Source organism: Coregonus lavaretus (genome assembly GCF_964263955.1).
Source record: "Coregonus lavaretus genome assembly, chromosome: 7".
Lineage (NCBI taxonomy): Eukaryota > Metazoa > Chordata > Actinopteri > Salmoniformes > Salmonidae > Coregonus > Coregonus lavaretus.
Window position 1 is genome coordinate 2,233,076 of NC_139994.1, and position 20,905 is coordinate 2,253,980.

A 20,905-nucleotide genomic window follows, 5' to 3' on the forward strand; every position below is an offset into this window, starting at 1 on the left:
ATAACTGTCTGTTGGGATTTCAGTTGCTGCAAGTAGATGGATAATTCAGCCTGTTTTCCTCCCTCCTGCCTCCCACTCATTTGTATCCTGTAGCAGTTGTTTGCCCTGCAGTTAAAAAGGCAGCTGTCTCAGCCACTAACGATCCCCACACTGCTGCCTTTGTCTGAGGGGGCTGTATCGACCCTCAGGAGGTGTGTGTGTGTGTATTTATTTGTGTGTGCACGTGTGTGTGTGTGTGCGTGCCTGCATGTCTGCGTGTGTCCACTTGATCTGTGAGTGTGTGTGTGTGTGTGCGCATTTGCGTGTGCATGTTTGTGCAAGCCTGATCACTAGAAATAGACATATTTCGGACATTTGAAAAGGGTGTGCTGCTTAGACCACCGCACCACCGCAGTTCACAATGCTCTATCAAGCCTTGAGAAAACTTGATGATCGTTGATGGTAACAGCGTTTTTAGTGATTTTGTTTAAAGCCTTCCCCTAACTGTAGCCCAAACCTTAACCACTTAGAATTAATGCCTTTGAGTTGTTTCTGTTTTAACCCTGTCACCACCCAGAATTAACCCTGTCACCACCCGGAATTAAAGCTGTCACCACCCGGAATTAACCCTGTCACCACCCGGAATTAACCCTGACACCACCCGGAATTAACCCTGACACCACACGGAATTAACCCTGACACCACACGGAATTAACCCTGTCACCAAGCGGAATTAACCCTGTCACCACCCGGAATTAACCCTGTCACCACCCGGAATTAACCCTGTCACCACCCGGAATTAACCCTGTCACCATGCGGAATTAACCCTGTCACCACGCGGAATTAACCCTGTCACCACCCGGAATTAACCCTGTCACCATGCGGAATTAACCCTGTCACCACCCGGAACTAACCCTGTCACCACCTGGAATTAACCCTGACACCACCCGAAATTAACCCTGACACGGAATTAACCATGTCACCACCCGGAATTAACCCTGTTACCACCCGGAATTAACCCCTTCACCACCCGGAATTAACCCTGACACCACCCAGAATTAACCCTGTCACCACCCGGAATTAACCCTGTCACCACCCGGAATTAACCCTGTCACCACCCGGAATTAACCCTGTCACCACCTGGAATTAACCCTGTCACCACCCGGAATTAACCCTGACACCACACGGAATTAACCCTGACACCACACGGAATTAACCCTGACACCACACGGATTTAGCCCTATCACCACATGGAAACGCAACAAGCTCTCAAAATTTTACTGCAGAATTAGACGTTCATCCACGTTCTCCAATCATCAAATTTCGAAGTTTCTCCAAACGTTTTGTTGCTCCTGCTAATCTGTATCGTTCTCTTTCTTTTTATTTATTTTGTTTATTTTTATTTTATTTCACCTTTATTTAACCAGGTAAGCCAGTTGAGAACAAGTTCTCATTTACAACTGCGACCTGGCCAAGATAAAGCAAAGCAGTGCGAGAAAAAAAACAACACAGAGTTACATATGGGGTAAAAAAAACAAAGTCAAAAATACAACAGAAAATATATATACAGTGTGTGCAAATGTAGCAAGTTATGGAGGTAAGGCAATGAATAGGCTATAGTGCAAAATAATTACAATAGTATTAACACTGGAATGCTAGATGTGCAAGAGATTATGTGCAAATAGAGATACTGGGGTGCAAAAGAGCAAAATAAATAACAATATAGGGATGAGGTAGTTGGGTGGGCTAATTTCAGATGGGCTGTGTACAGGTGCAGTGATCGGTAAGGTGCTCTGACAACTGATGCTTAAAGTTAGTGAGGGAGATAAGAGTCTCCAGCTTCAGAGATTTTTGCAATTCGTTCCAGTCATTGGCAGCAGAGAACTGGAAGGAATGGCGGCCAAAGGAGGTGTTGGCTTTGGGAATGACCAGTGAGATATACCTGCTGGAGCGCAGACTACGGGTGGGTGCTGCTATGGTGACCAATGAGCTAAGATAAGGCGGGGATTTGCCTAGCAGTGATTTATAGATGGCCTGGAGCCAGTGGGTTTGACGACGAACATGTAGTGAGGACCAGCCAACAAGAGCGTACAGGTCACAGTGGTGGGTAGCGTAAGGGGCTTTGGAGACAAAACGGATGGCACTGTGATAGACTACATCCAGTTTGCTGAGTAGAGTGTTGGAGGCTATTTTGTAAATGACATCGCCGAAGTCAAGGATCGGTAGGATAGTCAGTTTTATGAGGGCATGTTTGGCAGCATGAGTGAAGGAGGCTTTGTTGCGAAATAGGAAGCAGATTCTAGATTTAACTTTGGATTGGAGATTCTTTATGTGAGTCTGGAAGGAGAGTTTACAGTCTAACCAGACACCTAGGTATTTGTAGTTGTCCACATACTCTAGGTCAGACCCGTCAAGAGTGGTGATTCTAGTCGGGTGGGCGGGTGCCAGCAGCGTTCGATTGAAAAGCATGCATTTAGTTTTACTAGTGTTTAAGAGCAGTTGGAGGCTACTGAAGGAGTGTTGTATGGCATTGAAGCTCGTTTGGAGGTTTGTTAACACAGTGTCCAATGAAGGGCCAGATGTATACAAAATGGTGTCGTCTGCGTAGAGGTGGATCTGAGAGTCACCAGCAGCAAGAGCGACATCATTGATATACACAGAGAAAAGAGTCGGCCCAAGAATTGAACCCTGTGGCATCCCCATAGAGACTGCCATAGGTCCAGACAACAGGCCCTCCGATTTGACACACTGAACTCTATCTGAGAAGTAGTTGGTGAACCAGGCGAGGCAGTCATTTGAGAAACCAAGGCTATTTAGTCTGCCAATAAGAATGCGGTGGTTGACAGAGTCGAAAGCCTTGGCCAGGTCGATGAAGACGGCTGCACAGTACTGTCTAATATCAATCGCGGTTATAATATCGTTTAGGACCTTGAGCGTGGCTGAAGTGCACCCATGACCAGCTCGGAAACCGGATTGCATAGCGGAGAAGGTACGGTGGTATTCGAAATGGTCGGTGATCTGTTTGTTAACTTGGCTTTCAAATACTTTCGAAAGGCAGGGCAGGATGGATATAGGTCTGTAGCAGTTTGGATCTAGAGTGTCACCCCCTTTGAAGAGGGGGATGACCGCGGCAGCTTTCCAATCTCTGGGGATCTCAGACGTTATGAAAGAGAGGTTGAACAGACTAGTAATAGGGGTTGCGACAATTTCGGTGGCTAGTTTTAGAAAGAAAGGGTCCAGATTGTCTAGCCCAGCTGATTTGTAGGGGTCCAGATTTTGCAGCTCTTTCAAAACGTCAGCTGTCTGAATTTGTGTGAAGGAGAAGCGGGGGGGGCATGGGCAAGTTTCAGCGGAGGGTGCAGAGTTGGTGGCCGGGGTAGTGGTAGCCAGATGGAAAGCATGGCCAGCTGTAGCAAAATGCTTGTTGAAATTCTCGATTATTGTAGATTTATCGGTGGTGATAGTGTTTCCTAGCCTCAGTGCAGTGGGCAACTGGGAGGAAGTGCTCTTATTCTCCATGGACTTTACAGTGTCCCAAAACTTTTTGGAGTTAGTGCTACAGGATGCAAATTTCTGTTTGAAAAAGTTTGCCTTTGCTTTCCTGACTGCTTGTGTATATTGGTTCCTAACTTCCCTGAAAAGTTGCATATCGCGGGGGCTATTTGATGCTAATGCAGTACGCCACAGGATGTTTTTGTGCTGGTCAAGGGCAGTCAAGTCTGAGGAGAACCAGGGGCTATATCGGTTCTTAGTTCTGTATTTTTTGAATGGGGCATGTTTATTTAAGATTACTTTTAAGGAACAACCAGGCATCCTCTACTGACGGAATGAGATCTATATCCATCCAGGATACCTGGGCCAGGTCAATTAGGAAGGCCTGCTCGCTAAAGTGTTTTAGGGAGCGTTTGACAGTGATGAGGGGTGGTCGTTTGACCGCGGACCCGTTACGGACGCAGGCAATAAGGCAGTGATCGCTGAGATCCTGGTTGAAGACAGCTGAGGTGTATTTAGAGGGTATGTTAGTCAGGATGATATCTATGAGGGTACCCATGTTTACGGATTTAGGGTTGTACCTGGTAGGTTCGTTGATAATTTGCGTGAGGTTGAGGGCATCTAGTTTGGATTGTAGGATGGCCGGGGTATTAAGCATATCCCAATTTATGTCACCAAGCAGTACGAACTCTGAGGATAAATGGGGGGCAATCAATTCACATATGGTGTCCAGGGCACATCTGGGGGCTGAGGGGGGTCTGTAGCAAGCGGCAACAGTGAGAGACTTATTTCTGGAAAGGTGGATTTTTAGAAGTAGAAGCTCAAACTGTTTGGGCACAGACCTGGATAGTATGATAGAGCTCTGCAGGCTATCTCTATAGTATATTGCAACTCCACCCCTTTTGGCAGTTCTATCTAGACGGAAAATGTTATAGTTGGGGATGGAAATTTCAGAATTTTTGGTGGCCTTCCTGAGCCAGGATTCAGACACTGCTAGAACATCAGGGTTGGCGGAGTGTGGTAACGCAGTGAATAACTCAAACTTAGGAAGTAGACTTCTGATGTTTACGTGCAAGAAACCAAGACTTTTGCGATTACAGAAGTCAGCAAATGATAGCGCCTGGGGAGTAGGAGTGATACTGAGGGCTGCAGGGCCTGGGTTAGCCTCTACATCACCAGAGGAACAGAGGAGGACTAGAATAAGGATACGGCTAAAGGCTTTAAGAACTGGTCTTCTAGTGCGTTGGGTACATAGAATAAAGGGGGCAGATTTCCGGGTGTTGTAGAAAAGATTCAGGGCATTATGTACAGACAAGGATATGGAAGGATATGAGTAAAGTGGGGGTAAACCTAAGCGTTGGGTAACAATGAAAGAGATAGTATCACTAGAGGCACCAATTGAGTCGGTCTCTGCGTGTATGGGTGGTGGGACAAAGGAGCTATCTAAGGCAGGTTTAGCTGGGCTGGGGGATCTACAGTGAAGTAGTACAATTAGAAATAACCGAAACAACAATAAGCTAACCATGTTTGGGCTGAGGCTAAACATAAACAGGATGTAGTACCGTAAAAAGGAACAGTCCAGCAGACATCAGCTGTATAGCTGAGTTATCATAAGGTCCGGTGAACAGCAATAGGATAGTTCGGAGGCTGCTACAGCACTAGCAGGTAAGAGGCCACGGCTAGCGTGTGCTAGCGGGCCGGGGCTAGCAGATGGAATCTTCGTGGTCGACGTCGTCGTAACCGTCGTCGTAACCGATTTCGTCGGCAGACCAGTCGTGTAGGATCGGCGGGGCTCCGTGTCAACACTAGGTGGTCCCGTCCGGTTGACAGAGAGGTAGATAGCCGGGAGATGGGCCTAGCTCAGGATGATTAGCCAGACCACAGCGTCCATTTAGTTGAAGCTAGCTGGTAGCGATGAATCCGGAGTTAAAGGTCCAGTGATTCAGTGATTCCGGCAGAAAAACTGATATGTTCTGGGTCGATAACGCGCTGTGCAGACTGGCCGAATATCCGGTGATTAATATCCAGTGATTACATTTATCCTGCAGAAAAAATCCAATGTTCTGGGTGAAATATCGCTAACTGTGGCTAATAGCAAGTAGCTAGTTAGCTGGCTAGCTAGTTTCAACTGGAGATTCTAGATAAAGGTAAGTCAATAATAGAATCCGTTCCACATTGAGCGAGGCGGGTTGCAGGAACGTATATTTTGTAGAAGGATGAAAAGTCTGATAGGGAAATATGTACGAAAAATACAAAAAACAGGGTATTTACAGGCTATTTACAGACACACGGCAAAAAAACAGAACTGCACTACTTCGCCATCTTGGAAAAACAATCGGTTTGGGATAGGGTTAAAACATTAACCTCTACGGGATCGGTGTCCCTTATACGGGACGGTTGTTGCTCAATATGCGATATGTGACTAGAATGGTGTTGTAAACAACAGCCAACATTCCGGGACGTAGACATGTCTTATATGGGCAGAAAGCTTCAATTCTTGTTAATCTAACTGCAGTGTCCAATTTAGAGTTGCTATTACAGCTAAAATATACCATGCTATTGTTTGAGAATAGTGCACAACAACAAAACACTTTTATCACGGCAACTGGTTTGGTACATTCACCTCTAAGGTAAATAATGTACTTACATTCAGCAATCTTGCTCTGATTTGTCATCCTGAGGGCCCCAGAGACAAAATGTAGTGTAGTTTTGTTTGAAATATCAATTTTTATATTCAAATGTAGGAACTGGGTTCTACAGTTTGACCTCTGACTCCACACCCACCCCGCCCTGCCATCTAGATGTGTGAATCTTAGTGTATTTTATGTAGGGAAGCTAATAATAATAATATGCCATTTGGCAGACGCTTTTATCCAAAGCAACTTACAGTCATGTGTGCATACATTATATATTTTTTGTGTATGGGTGGTCCCGGGGGTCGAACCCACTACCTTGGCGTTACAAGCGCCGTGCTCTACCAGCTGAGCTACAGAGGACCACCTAATGATCCATCATTTATGACATGAGGTCAAACTTAAATTATGTAATACCATAGCATTTTTGTTTGTTCTCTATAGTTATGTACATGAAAACCAATTCGGCACATTTGGGAAAACTCCTGGCAGACTTCATACAAAATGTTGTGTAGTGATGCATTTCTTCACTAGATCAGTCTGAAACTTTGCACACACACTGCTGCCATCTGGTGGGCAACATCTAAATTAAATATAGAATCCTGCATCACTGTCTGGCCTTTTTCTTGCATTTCAAAGATGATGCAAAAAAAACAAAAAAAAAACATGTTTTTTGGTTTGTATTATCTTTTACCAGATCTGATGTGTTATATTTATTTTTATTTTTTATTTAACCTTTATTTAAACAGGTAGGCCAGTTGAGAACAAGTTCTCATTGACAACTGCGACCTACATTCATTTCACAGTTCCACAAACTTCAAAGTGTGTCCTTTCAAATTGTATCAAGAATATGCATATCCTTGCTTCAGGTCCTGAGCTATAGGCAGTTAGATGTCATTTGAGGCGAAAATGGAAAAAAAGGGTCAGATCCTTAAGAGGTTTTAAGTTAAGACACTCATTCTGAATGGTTAAGGTAAGGGTTAAGGTTTGGGACAGTGTTCAAACATTAAGTTAACACACTCATTCTGAATGGTTAAGGTAAGGGTTAAGGTTTGGCATAGGGTCCAAAACCATTTTGGGGACTGGGATCAAACACGCAACCTTCTCACCCAGAGCCATGAGATTACATCTATCTACCACACCCAGTCCACAAACCCTAGCAAAACCCAAGCCTACTTGATGGTAATAGTGCTCACTGTTGCCCCTAGTGGACGGTTTTGAAGGCATTTCCCGTGTGTACTAACCCTACAGCTGTGTACTAACCCTACAGCTGTGTACTAACCCAACAGCTGTGTACTAACCCAACAGCTGTGTACTAACCCTACAGCTGTGTACTAACCCTACAGCTGTGTACTAACCCTACAGCTGTGTACTAATCCTACAGCTGTGTACTAATCCTACAGCTGTGTACTAACCCTACAGCTGTGTACTAACCCAACAGCTGTGTACTAACCCTACAGCTGTGTACTAACCCAACAGCTGTGTACTAACCCTACAGCTGTGTACTAACCATACCTACAGCTGTGTACTAACCCTACAGCTGTGTACTAACCCAACAGCTGTGTACTAACCCTACAGCTGTGTACTAACCCTACAGCTGTGTACTAACCCTACCTCTGTGTACTAACCCAACAGCTGTGTACTAACCCAACAGCTGTGTACTAACCCAACAGCTGTGTACTAACCCTACCTCTGTGTACTAACTCTACAGCTGTGTACTAACCCCTACAGCTGTGTACTAACCCTACCTCTGTGTACTAACCCAACAGCTGTGTACTAACCCAACAGCTGTGTACTAACCCTACCTCTGTGTACTAACCCTACAGCTGTGTACTAACCCCTACAGCTGTGTACTAACCCTACAGCTGTGTACTAACCCTACAGCTGTGTACTAACTCTACAGCTGTGTACTAACCCTACAGCTGTGTACTAACCCAACAGCTGTGTACTAACTCTACAGCTGTGTGTACTGGAGTGACTCTGACTGGGACTAACAGATCAATCAGTTGGCTGGATACACACCAACCAGCCCACCTACGACTCCATTGTGAGAGTGTTTAGACAGGAAAAGTCATTGTCAGGGTGTATTTCAGTCTCTTCTCCTCTATAGGGCGTTCGACCAGTCACACAGCCTGGGAAGGAGGAGACATGCTACTGCATCATGTATGAACTGACACGTTGGTCAATAGAACAACATGTTGTTTCTTATCCCTGAATAGTTTTCCATCTGTATGTGTTCAAGCAGTGTTTGCGTGTGTGTGTGGAATACCAGCACTGTGCTCGATATGTCTGTGTTCTGACTGTGCCTTTGTGACAGCCCTGCCTATGGGGATAAGCAGGGGGAGAGAGAGCGAGAGAGAGAGATGCTGAATTCTGCAGAAACATTGTACAACATAAAATACCAAACATATACTTTGTGTGCAACGCAAAATCCCAAACAATGCATGCAGAGCAAAATTAGAACGGTACCTGCAAATTATGAAAATACAGAAAAGAGACGTTCAATCCTACAACATTTGAAAGAATTAGCCAGAAAATAGAGCAAACTTGAATGCTATCTGGCCCTTAACAGAGAGCACACAGTGGCAGAATAACTGACAACCGTGACAGACCGAAAATGAAGGAAAGCTTTGACTATCTACAGACTCAGTAAGCATAGCCTTCCTATTGAGAGACGCCTCCATTGGCAGACCTGTACAGACTTAGTGAGCATAGCCTTTTTATTGAGAAACGCCTCCGTAAGCAGACCTGTACAGACTCAGTGAGCATAGCCTTATCATTGAGAGACGCCTCTATAGGCAGACCTGTATAGACTCAGTGAACATAGCCTTGCTATTGAGAGACGCCTCCGTAAGCAGACCTGTACAGACTCAGTGAGCATAGCCTTGCTATTGAGAGAAGCCTCCGTAGGCAGACCTGTACAGACTCAGTGAGCATAGCCTTGTCATTGAGAGACGCTTCTATAAGCAGACCTGTACAGACTCAGTGAGCATAGCCTTGCTATTGACAGACTCCTCCGAAGGCAGACCTGTACAGACTCAGTGAGCATAGCCTTGCTATTGAGAGATGCCTCCGTAGGCAGACCTGGGAGGAATGGAGAAAATGGAACACAAAGTGTCTGCAATTGGACTGGAAAAAGTCAGAGGAGAGGAGAGGAGTGTGTGTGTGTGTGTTTGTCGGTGAGTGTGTTTGTGCCCGTGTGTGTTTGTGGGTGAGTGTGTGTGTGTCTGTGTGTGTATGTGTGGGTGAGTTTGTGTGTTTGTGGGTGAGTGTGTGTGTGTGTGTGTGTGTGAATGCTCCCCCCCCCCCCCCCCCCCCCGTTCACACAGCTACAGTATGTATGCACCCCAATAACCTTTTGAACTAAAGACATTAGCTCTGGGATCTACCATAAACACAAGTCTTCAAATCCTAATCAACACACGCATAGCTCACCTATAGCCAGCGTCTGTTGTATGGCCATGTAACACGCTGTGCAGGTACACATGTAGGTTTGCGTCTCAAAATGGCACCCTATGCCCTACATAGTGCACCAGTTTTTTTTACCAGAGCTCCATGGGCCCCGGTCAACAGTAGAGTATAGAAAATAGGGTGTCATTTGGGAGTCAGCCTAGGTCTCAGGTGTGAGAGAGAGGATGCTAGGGCAGGTGGGCTCAGCTTTGTACCTGACTGGAGACCATCCTGTAAGGCAGCAACGTGAATCACCATGGCGACACTAACCTGGTATCAGCGAGCTATGATTTATCCCTCAGTAGGATGGGTTAGATATGGGAGAGGCACATTAGACTGATGCATCGTGTGTGTGGAAAATTTTACGCATGCAGACACATGCACGTACACACACACACACACACACACACACACACACACACACACACACACACACACAAACACACACACATTATAGCAGCATTCACCCAAGGTCATTAGCCACACAGATATCCCAGTGTCCTTCTTGTAACCAAGACAACCTACCAAACTAAAGGGTGATAAATGGGCGTTTAGAGGTTGCAGAGGACAAGATGGGGGTGGTGAAATGTTACATTATGGGATGGGGGAAATAGGTGCACATGCATGTGTGATGAAGCCAGTGCTTCCAATTGCGGATTCCAATAGACGTGTATTGGACAATGGGCTGTGGTCAATTCCATTTCAATTTCAATCAACTTTATTGATGATATGAAACTCCAATTCAAGAATTTAACATTTACATTTACATTTAAGTCATTTAGCAGACGCTCTTATCCAGAGTGACTTACAGGAGCAATTAGGGTTAAGTGCCTTGCTCAAGGTATTAGGGTTAAAGAGGTTAAAGAGTGCTACGGTATATGTACGCTTGGAAAATGGGTCGTTTGGATCCTTGATGCAGATTTGCTAATACAGCATTCCAGCCATGTGAACTAATGTATTTTACAAAGGGGCCTTGTACATTATAACTTTAAAATATATAATATAAATTCATTTTCAATTATTTTATAATTAACCTTTTTTTATTTACGTGACCTCTGTCCCTTGTTTCCCAAATACAAACGCATCAAGTTAAACAGGAAAATGATCATCATGTCGCTAATGGCCTGGTACTCTATTGTCCCTATTGGAGCGACATCATACGGATGACATATATATTTGTTTTCTCTTTCTCCTGTTCCTGCCCATTTGATAATAGATCATTCTAAATCTAAACTCATTTTACACATTAGTAAAGACAATAGTCTGATTGGTGAAAATATGATCACTTGATGAGAGAACAGTGTGTGCTTGATGAGGAACAGAGCGCAAGCTTCTGCTTTTTTTTTGCAACTTTCTAAAATCTTAAATAGCCTATAGTCGCATCATGCAGCCCAGATATGTTTTGATTTCTAAGGCATTCTATGGTTTGTATCATTCACAACTAAAGTAGCCAATAAACTCTAAATCTAGCATAGCCTATAGGACCTGTTTCAAATGATCACTTTTACGCTCAACATAGCCACTTCATATGATCCCTCTCACTGTCACGATCGTCGTATAGAGATGAGGACCAAGGCGCAGCGTTGCAGGCAAACATACTCTTTAATTAGAGACACGATCAAAACAACAAACGATACGTGACAGTTCACGGTCTAACATAAACAGACTTGAAACAAAATCCCACAAACACGAATGAAAAACAGACTGTTTAAATATGGCTCCCAATCAGAGACAACCAGCAACACCTAACACTCGTTGCCTCTGATTGGGAGCCACTCTGGCCAACATAGAAATAGCACCCATAGAAACAAAACACATGATCTACACACCCTGGCTCAACATAACAGTGTCCCCAGAGCCAGGGCGTGACAGTACCCCCCCCTAAAGGCGCGGACTCCGACCGCGTCAACCAAATACCACAGGGGAGGGACCGGGTGGGCACTCCGCCTAGGCGGCGGATCCGGCTCCGGGCCTGATCCCCGCTCCCTCTCCAACCCCCCAAAGTACCCCTGGTCCGGTCTGGCCCTGCTGGCCGGAGCTGGACTGCACACTGATGGAGCGGATTGCTCTAGCTCCGGCGTAAAACATCTGACCAGTGCCGAACCAGGCACCAGTGGAACAGGCACGGGCCGTGCCGGACTGACGACGCCCACCACTGGCCTGGTGTGAAGAACAGGCACGGGCCGTGCTGGACTGACAACGCACACCACTGGCTTGGTGTGAGGAGCAGGAGTGAGCCGAACCGGGCTGACGAAACGCACCACTGACTTGGTGCGGGGAGCAGGAACGGGCCGAGCCGGGCTGACGAAGCGCACCACTGACTTGGTGCGGGGAGCAGGAACGGGCCGAGCCGGGCTGACGAAGCGCACCACTGACTTGGTGCGGGGAGCAGGAACGGGCCGAGCCGGGCTGACGAAGCGCACCACTGACTTGGTGCGGGGAGCAGGAACGGGCCGAGCCGGGCTGACGAAGCGCACCACTGACTTGGTGCGGGGAGAAGGAACGGGCCGAGCCGGGCTGATGAAGCGCACCACTGACTTGGTGCGGGGAGCAGGAACGGGCCGAGCCGGGCTGACGAAGCGCACCACTGACTTGGTGCGGGGAGCAGGAACGGGCCGAGCCGGGCTGACGAAGCGCACCACTGACTTGGTGCGGGGAGCAGGAACGGGCCGAGCCGGGCTGACGAAGCGCACCACTGACTTGGTGCGGGGAGCAGGAACAGACCGGACCGTACTGGGGACACACACCACTGGCCCTACACCGGGATCTGGAACGGGCCGGACCGGACTGGTAACACACCCCAGTACCTCTCGCCGTGCCTCTACACCTTCCATCCCCTCTTCGACCAGTGGCCCCCGTAACCTGGCGGCCTCCGCTGCCAACCCGCTGGACCGCTCTATCGCGGCCTCCTGCTGCCCCGACGTCGTGAGCCCCCCCCTAAAAATTTTCTGGGGGTCTCTCCTCCCCGTGGGCCAGGCCTCTATAGTTCTCACCCAACTCTCGCTCTTCTGCCTCCAACTCCCGCTATTCAGCTCCTCAATTGGCTTGACCCAGTCGAAGCTCTTCCTCCATTGTTCCCAAGTCCACTCTCTCTGCTCTTCACTCGGCTTGACCCAGTCGAGGCTGCCACGGAGATCTGCTAGGGATTTCCCTGGCGATGGCTCCTCGACTCGCTGCTTGGTCCAGTTGTGGTGGGATTTTCTGTCACGATCGTCTAACAGAGATGAGGACCAAGGCGCAGCGTTGCAGGCAAACATCCTCTTTATTTAGCGTCAAATGACCAAAACAACAAAACGATATCGTGACAGTTCACGGTCTAACACAAACCGACTGGAAACAAAATCCCACAAACACGAATGAAAAACAGACTGTTTAAATATGGCTCCCAATCAGAGACAACCAGCAACACCTGACACTCGTTGCCTCTGATTGGGAGCCACTCTGGCCAACATAGAAATAGCACCCATAGAAACAAAACACATTGATCTACACACCCTGGCTCAACATAACAGTGTCCCCAGAGCCAGGGCGTGACAGTACCCCCCCCTAAAGGCGCGGACTCCGACCGCGTCAACCAAATACCACAGGGGAGGGACCGGGTGGGCACTCCGCCTAGGCGGCGGATCCGGCTCCGGGCCTGATCCCCGCTCCCTCTCCAACCCCCCAAAGTACCCCTGGTCCGGTCTGGCCCCGCTGGCCGGAGCTGGACTGCACACTGGTGGAGCGGATTGCTCTAGCTCCGGCGTGAAGCAGCTGACCCGTGCTGAACCAGGCACCAGTGGAACAGGCATGGGCTGTGCCGGACTGACGACGCACACCACTGGCTTGGTGTGGGGAGCAGGAACGACCCGAGCCGGGCTGACGAAACGCACCCCTGTCTTGGTGCGGGGAGCAGGAGCGGGCCGAACCGGGCTGACGAAACGCACCACTGACTTGGTGCGGGGAGCAGGAACGGGCCGAGCCGGGCTGACGAAGCGCCCCACTGACTTGGTGCGGGGAGCAGGAACAGGCCGGACCGGACTGGCGACGCACACCACTGGCTTGGTGTGGGGAGCAGGAGCGGGCCGAACCGGGCTGGCGACGCACACCACTGGCTTGGTGTGGGGAACAGGCACGGGCCGTGCCGGACTGACGACGCACACCACTGGCTTGGCGTGGGGAACGGGCACGGGCCGTGCCGGACTGACGACGCACACCACTGGCTTGGTGTGGGGAGCAGGAGTGGGCCGGACCGGGCTGGCGACGCTCACCATAGGCTCGGTGCGGGGAGCAGGAACAGGCCGGACCGGGCTGGCGACGCGCACCACAGGCTCGATGCGAGGAACAGGAACAGGCCGGACCGTACTGGGGACACACATCACTGGCCCTATGCAGGGATCAGGAACAGGCCGGACCGGACTGGTAACACACACCAGTACCTCTCGCCGTGCCTCCACACTTTCCCTCTCCTCTGTGACCAGTGGCCCCCTTAACCTGGCGGCCTCCCTTGCACACCCGCTGGACCGCTCCATCGCGGCCTCCTGCTGCCCCGTCGTCCCCGGCGTGAGCCCCCCCCTAAAAAAATTCTGGGGGTCTCTCTTCCCCGTGGGCCAGGCCTCTATAGTTCTCGCCCAACTCTCGCTCTTCTGCCTCCAACTCCAGCCATTCTGCTCTTCATTAGGCTTGACCCAGTCGAGACTCTTCCTCCACTGTTCCCAAGTCCACCCTCTCTGCTCTTCACTCGGCTTGACCCAGTCGAGGCTGCCACGGAGATCTGCTAGGGATTTCCCTGGCGATGGCTCCTCGACTCGCTGCTTGGTCCAGTTCTGGTGGGATTTTCTGTCAGGATCGTCTAGAACAGATGAGGACCAAGGCGCAGCGTTGCAGGCAAACATACTCTTTATTACGAGACACGATCAAAACAACAAACGATACGTGACAGTTCACGGTCTACCATAAACAGACTAGAAACAAGATCCCACAAACACAAAAGGGAAAACAGACAGTTTAAATATGGCTCCCAATCAGAGACAACCAACGACAGCTGACACTCGTTGCCTCTGATTGGGAGCCACTCAGGCCAACATAGAAATACACAAACCAGAACTCCCAACATAGAAATACACCACATAGAATGACCACACCCTGGCTCAACAATTAGAGTCCCAGAGCCCGGGTGTGACACTCACTCTGGAATGGGAAAATATCCTTTGTATATTATTCAGCTAAGTTCAATTATATTCTTCTTACTATAAAATCATATAATATAAAATAATGGCATGGGTTTTTTGCGCATATCTTGTCTGCTAAATGAACAAGCCTACAGTCTATGGCATGGAGCATAGCCAGGTAACATACAGTAGGCCAACTCATATTCTGTTCTTCTGAAGTACATTTTGTTCATATCATAATTTTTATTTAGACCTACTTAAAATAAATAATGCATTTATTGTGATGGTGTATATTCAATTGATTTATTAGACTTTTTAAAATGTAGCATTTCCAAGGGCGTGCATCAGTGGCTTGTGTGCAGCTTGCATGACAATAACAACATTTCATGACCACCACAGCCCTATCGCTCACCTCAGTCCGGAGTGCAACCAGCTCTCCCAAAACAGAGGCCAAACAATCTGCCCATCTGCCATTCAAAACAATATCCCACTTGGCCTCCCGAGTGGCGCAGCGGTCTATGTCACTGCATCTCTCTGAGCTCCACCATCTCTCTCTCCAGCTCTGTGAATTTAGCTCTCTGAGCTCTGTGGTGGCCGAACAATGCTGCAATGCTGTGTTGATAAGAAATCCTCTGACACTGTACTTTGATTATAAATGTTTATTATATCAAAGATTCAGCATCAATTTACAGATTTCTGCAGAATCTGGAGAGCAACAAACCCAATCTCAAATATGATCACTCTCCTCGTCCCTTTGTTCAAACATGGTATATATCCTATGTAACATAAGATGGCGTGTTTTGAATAGACCAATCCCTGGCCTCCGCATATCCCAATGTCCACCATCTTAGGGGGCCCCTATAGTAATACTTTCCTGATGTTTCAGCAAAGCAAAGTAGAGTTCATTTAACCAACAATATGAAAACCTCAGCCAAAGTTATAAATGTTCAGATACTACATATTTCCCCCCTTCGAGACTAATTAAGTCTCGAAAACAAAAAGAATAGGATTATGACAAATAACAATTTTTATTACATCAGGCTTCTTGTGTAACTTTAGCAATAAAACCAAGTTTATGGAGTGTGAACAAATTTGTCTGGAGTGTAAGAGGGAAAAACCTGTCTGGCAGCTTTCTTTCCAAATATCCATCAATCAATCAAGACAGTAAAATTCTCTCACGGCCCCTCTGCCTCAGGCGACCACCTAAGTACTCCAGATCAACTTATAAATCTTTATCAATGCATTTTAAGCTATGGTGCAATCGAATACACATGAAAGCCTCAGAAAACAAAATACCATCAAAACCCGTCCACATTCAGGCTGGTCGACCCATCGGATTCTCTCTGTCCCTGCCTAGACCCAATATCCCTAAGCCTCAAAGAAAAAACCAAAACATCTGAGGTCCCCACATGTACCCAACAACAGAAAACATCATTCTTCAAAAAATGTATACAAAAAGAATATGACACAAATTATGTATTACACATGCAAATATGTATTCATATCAGTGCAGACACTGGAATGTAGTCCCCTACACTGCAGCTCCTCAGCAGTGTCGACTTTCAATGCAACGTCGATGATGGAATCTGAACATTTCCACACCTTCCTTGTTCAAATTTCTCCAGTCCATTCATATTGTCCATGTTTGAGTATTTGAATCCCACTCTACACATTCCCCATATGCTTCTGGAAGAAAAGAAAACACCAACCAGTATCTTTTGCAAAGCAACACATTAAAATTTAAACATCAATATCAAAAATAATATAAAAATGATATATATAAATGAATCACATTCCATTTCCCCCCTTTGATTCAAAAGAAAACACTAAATATCACAACAACATGCAAAGAAATGTGAAAATTATCTCACAATCAGATATTCAAAATTTCCTAGAGTTACTTCAACCCTAGTTTTCGTAACGTTTTGGTCTGACTTTTTTCCCAATTTTTTCAAAATCAATTTCACTGATTTATCCACAAAACTCTTTCCCATTATCTGAGGATATTTTGATCGGGAAATCCCCACCTGCTTATGACTTATTTACACAAAAATTTGGCAACCATCATGAAAATCTATCTACAACCACCAGCATTTATATTTTCCCTTCAATTGGTTTTATCATATCAACAAAGTCGATAACCAACTCACGCATAGGACCTCTCGGTGTTGGAATGTAACCAGGAAGAACAGTCACACCTCTGCGAACATTATTTTTCAGACAGATTGTGCACCTGCCTATTACATAGTCAACCTGTTCAAGCAAATATGGTGCCCAAAAACCATACTCCTTTGTGATCTTTCGCCTAACCTCCCCCCTTGCAACATTAGCTAACCCATGTGCTTCCTGAATCATCAGACCTAATAGGTCTAGAGGTGCTACTATCAACCCCTCATGGTTTCTCCAAAGACCCATAGCATCTTTGACGGCACCTCGGTCTAGCCATAACTGTTTGTCAATCGTAGACGCAGCTTCCTGCATCAAAATCACATCCTTAAGCGTAATTTTTTCTTCCAAGTCCACTCCATGAGTGACCAGAAAAACCTTGCCCAATTTGTCCGCTCCTGTGACGGCTTTTGCAGCTTCATCAGCAGCTTTGTTCCCTTGTGTGACTTTTGACACATCTGTTTTATGAGCTGCACACTTAGCTATCGCTATCTCTTTAGGCTTCATCATAGCATGCAACAGTTTCATTATTTGCGCATGATGTTGTATCGGAGAACCATCCGTTTTCTTAAACCCTCGACCTTTCCACACTGCTCCAAACAAATGACATACACTATGTGCATATGCAGAATCATTATATATCGTCACTCGCTTTCCTTCTGCTAACAAACACTCTTCTGTTAGCCCCACAAGTTCAGCAAGTTGTGCGGACGCAGGCTGTGGTATTACTTCAGCCTTTTCAACAACAAATCCAGTTCCTTGGGCTTTAACTACTGCATAGCCAGCACACAATTTATCTCCCACACGATAACAAGACCCATCAGTCCAATACTCCAGGTCTGCCTCACATAATGGAAGGGCTTGCAAATCTGATCTAAGCCTCGAGTATTTCTCTGCTTCTTGAACACAATCATGTGGCTCACCATCCTCTGAAGTTGACAAATTCTCGGCTGGATTCACCATATCACACCTCACTAGAGTGACATCTTCCTGCTCTAAGAGCCTATGATAGTCTCTGAGCCTAGGCATAGTCAATGTATATTTTCCATAGTTCAGAAGATTTCTGAGACTATGATGGGTAATAATTGTTACTGGGTAACCCATCGTAACAGATGATGCTTTGTCATACATTAAATATACTCCCACCATTGCTCTGTAGCACAGTGGTAGACCTAGTTCTACTTCTGAATAGGCAGTAGAGTAGTAGGAAATAGGTTGAGGATTCGTCCCTGTACCTGTTGGCTGACAGAGAACTGCACAAGCATATTTACCTCCAGTAGAAGTACACACATATAGCAATAAATTCTTAGAGTAGTCTGGTAGTGTGAGTGCAGGTGCCTCTTGTAACCTCTGTTTGATCATTTCAAATGCTACAAGACCTTCCTGTGTCCATGAAGTATTGCTATGGAGTTGACCATTCCCAGTATCCTTAACCATAGCTCTCAAAGGTCCCAACTTCATTCACTGCTCTCAAATCGCCAAATTCTCTTTCATCGGTACAAAAACAGCTTTCTCTGCTTCTGTCATCATTTCTCCTATATGCTTCTGCTCATAGTCTTCAGAAACCAACAAGGTCACATGTGGCACACTCTTCTCAATCTCAAATTCTTTATCCAGATAATCGTCTGTGTTTATTTTCATAGCTGCTCTTTGTGGTCCTAAAATTATGCAACATGAGCTGAGTTGAACTTTCTGTGGTTGATGACTCAACCATTTCTCTGAGTTCGATTGGGCAGCATTCTTGAAATACTTGAGCATACAATGAAATGGATATTCCGGAAGCCTCGCATCTGGCATGTTTGCTACAATGAATTTCTCCCATATCTTAGCCGGCTTCAAAAAATCTGCACTGAAAATACTGAAGAAGAGTCAATCTCTGTCTTCATCAACAATTGGTCAACCTTTTCTTTTAGCACTTCTACCAGATAGCCGTCTGGCGTACATTTTATAGTACAATTCAATCTACACAATGCATCTCTTCCCAACAATGCAATAGGTGTATGTTCCGATACCAGTATGGGTATTGTAGTTTTCTGATTTTTATAGCAGAGCTCAATTGGTTCCGTAAGAGGAATCAGCTGTTTCACTCCCTCAAATCCGATTGTCCAAATCAGTTGATTGGACATAGGGAGATGTGTAGCATCTTCAGGCCGAACACAGGTTAAAGCGGCTCTGCTATCCGCCATCACTTCCAACGGTCGGTTGTTTACTTTCACCTCAATCGTTGGATCTTTTTTTTTTTGATTGAGTTTTCTGAGAGTTTATTGGTCCTGTTCTTTCTGGTTGTGTTCCTTTTTCCTGTATAGATCCACTTGATGGGCTATATGATCTGTATTGATTCATTTTGCCATGCTTCCAAGTCCAACCACCTCTGCCAGTTTGCTCCTTACTGGTGAGGGCAGCCCCCTCTGCAGTTTAGCTCGCAAAATTGACTGCTCAATTTGACTCACATATGGATAATTTCCGGTAATATTTCTCCACACTTGATGAGCTCTTGACACATAGGCTCTCGGATTTTCTTGTTGTCCTAGTGGGTCAATCAGAATGTTGTCAGGATGCACATTTGTTGGAAACATATCTTTCAGTGCTCTCCACAGCCAATTTCTACTTGCAGCTAACAACTCAGGATCATTCACCGCAGTCCCCACATATCGATTAAGTCCAGCTCTCTGAAAAATGTCTTCCATACCTGGAATCCCAAGGAGATTAGCCAAAAGTCTCTTAATGTCTCCTATGGCAGACTGCGTTCCCACCGTAATTTCTTCCAACTTTGAAATCCAAGGATATGCTCCATCTTGAAGAGTAGGCAGCTTCTCAAGTATATCTGACATATCGGTATTCTGCAAAGGCTTATACTCCAGGTTCTGTCCTCGGATTATCACTGGCATCATCTTCTTACTTGTGCTCCCTTTTCTTGGCCGCAATGTATACTTCCTCTGACATTTTTGGGATTCTTTTTTCAGCAGTTTTTCCTTCTGTATCTTCAGCTTCTCGAGTTGTTCTTCCAATTCTCTTACTTCTTCTAAATTATTCGACTTATTCAAGCATGATATGCATCGAGCCATATCTCTTTCTATTTCTTCTGTGCTAGTCATTGCAGGATAAAATCCTCTTGAACATGAAGCACCTTTAATCTCCAAATCTTAATCGCTGTCTCCATCTTCACTTTCATCAGAGGTCAAATCTCTTGTATCCTTCTTCTTCCAACTTCCATCACCCCTCCTTTCCGCTCTGACCAACCACCGTCTGATCACAGGGTCATATCCACCCATGATCTCTTCTGAATCACTCTGATCATCATCATCATCATCATCATCATCTTCAAATTCCATCCTCCTGAACCTCACTCTACCCTTAGTTTCCAGACGTTTTCTTCTTACTTTTGGAGTTTGGATTCATCTTTATGCTCGTTTCTGCTTGTCCTCTCTCTATTATTCGTTCATCTTCATCTCTGATGCAATAATCACCCTCCTGAATGATCACTGGAAGCTGAGGATAGACGTCCTTAAACTACTTCTTCCTTGTAAGGTGGGGGTCTTTTTGCTGAATCCTTATGTGAGAAAAGTGTATTGACTTCTGCCATTAGTTTTTCTGTTACCTTCGCCTCTTTTGCCATTTTCTCTATACCTCTGTCTCTTTTATCTTTTGTATCTTTTATCAGTTTTTTTCCCTCATTTTCAAACAACTTAAGAACACCCAGCTCTCTTTGTCTCTTTTCTTTACGCTGTTCCCCTATTTTTCCCTTCTTCTGATCTGCCTTATATGTGGACACAAGCACTTGCATTATTTTAATTACGTCTGGGTTAAGAGTCCCTTCCACTGGCCATGGTTGTTCAATGTCAGGCCAACGTTTATTCCATTTTCCAGATAACCTTGCAATACCATTAACTAAAGGGTTACTATTTTGTACTACATCAACAGGAGTAATTACTTTCATAGTTTTGATGTCCTTCTTCCCCATTGTAACAACTCTTTTATATTCCTTTATTGTGAATTATTATTATTATTTTTATTTTTAACTAATTAATTGGTAAA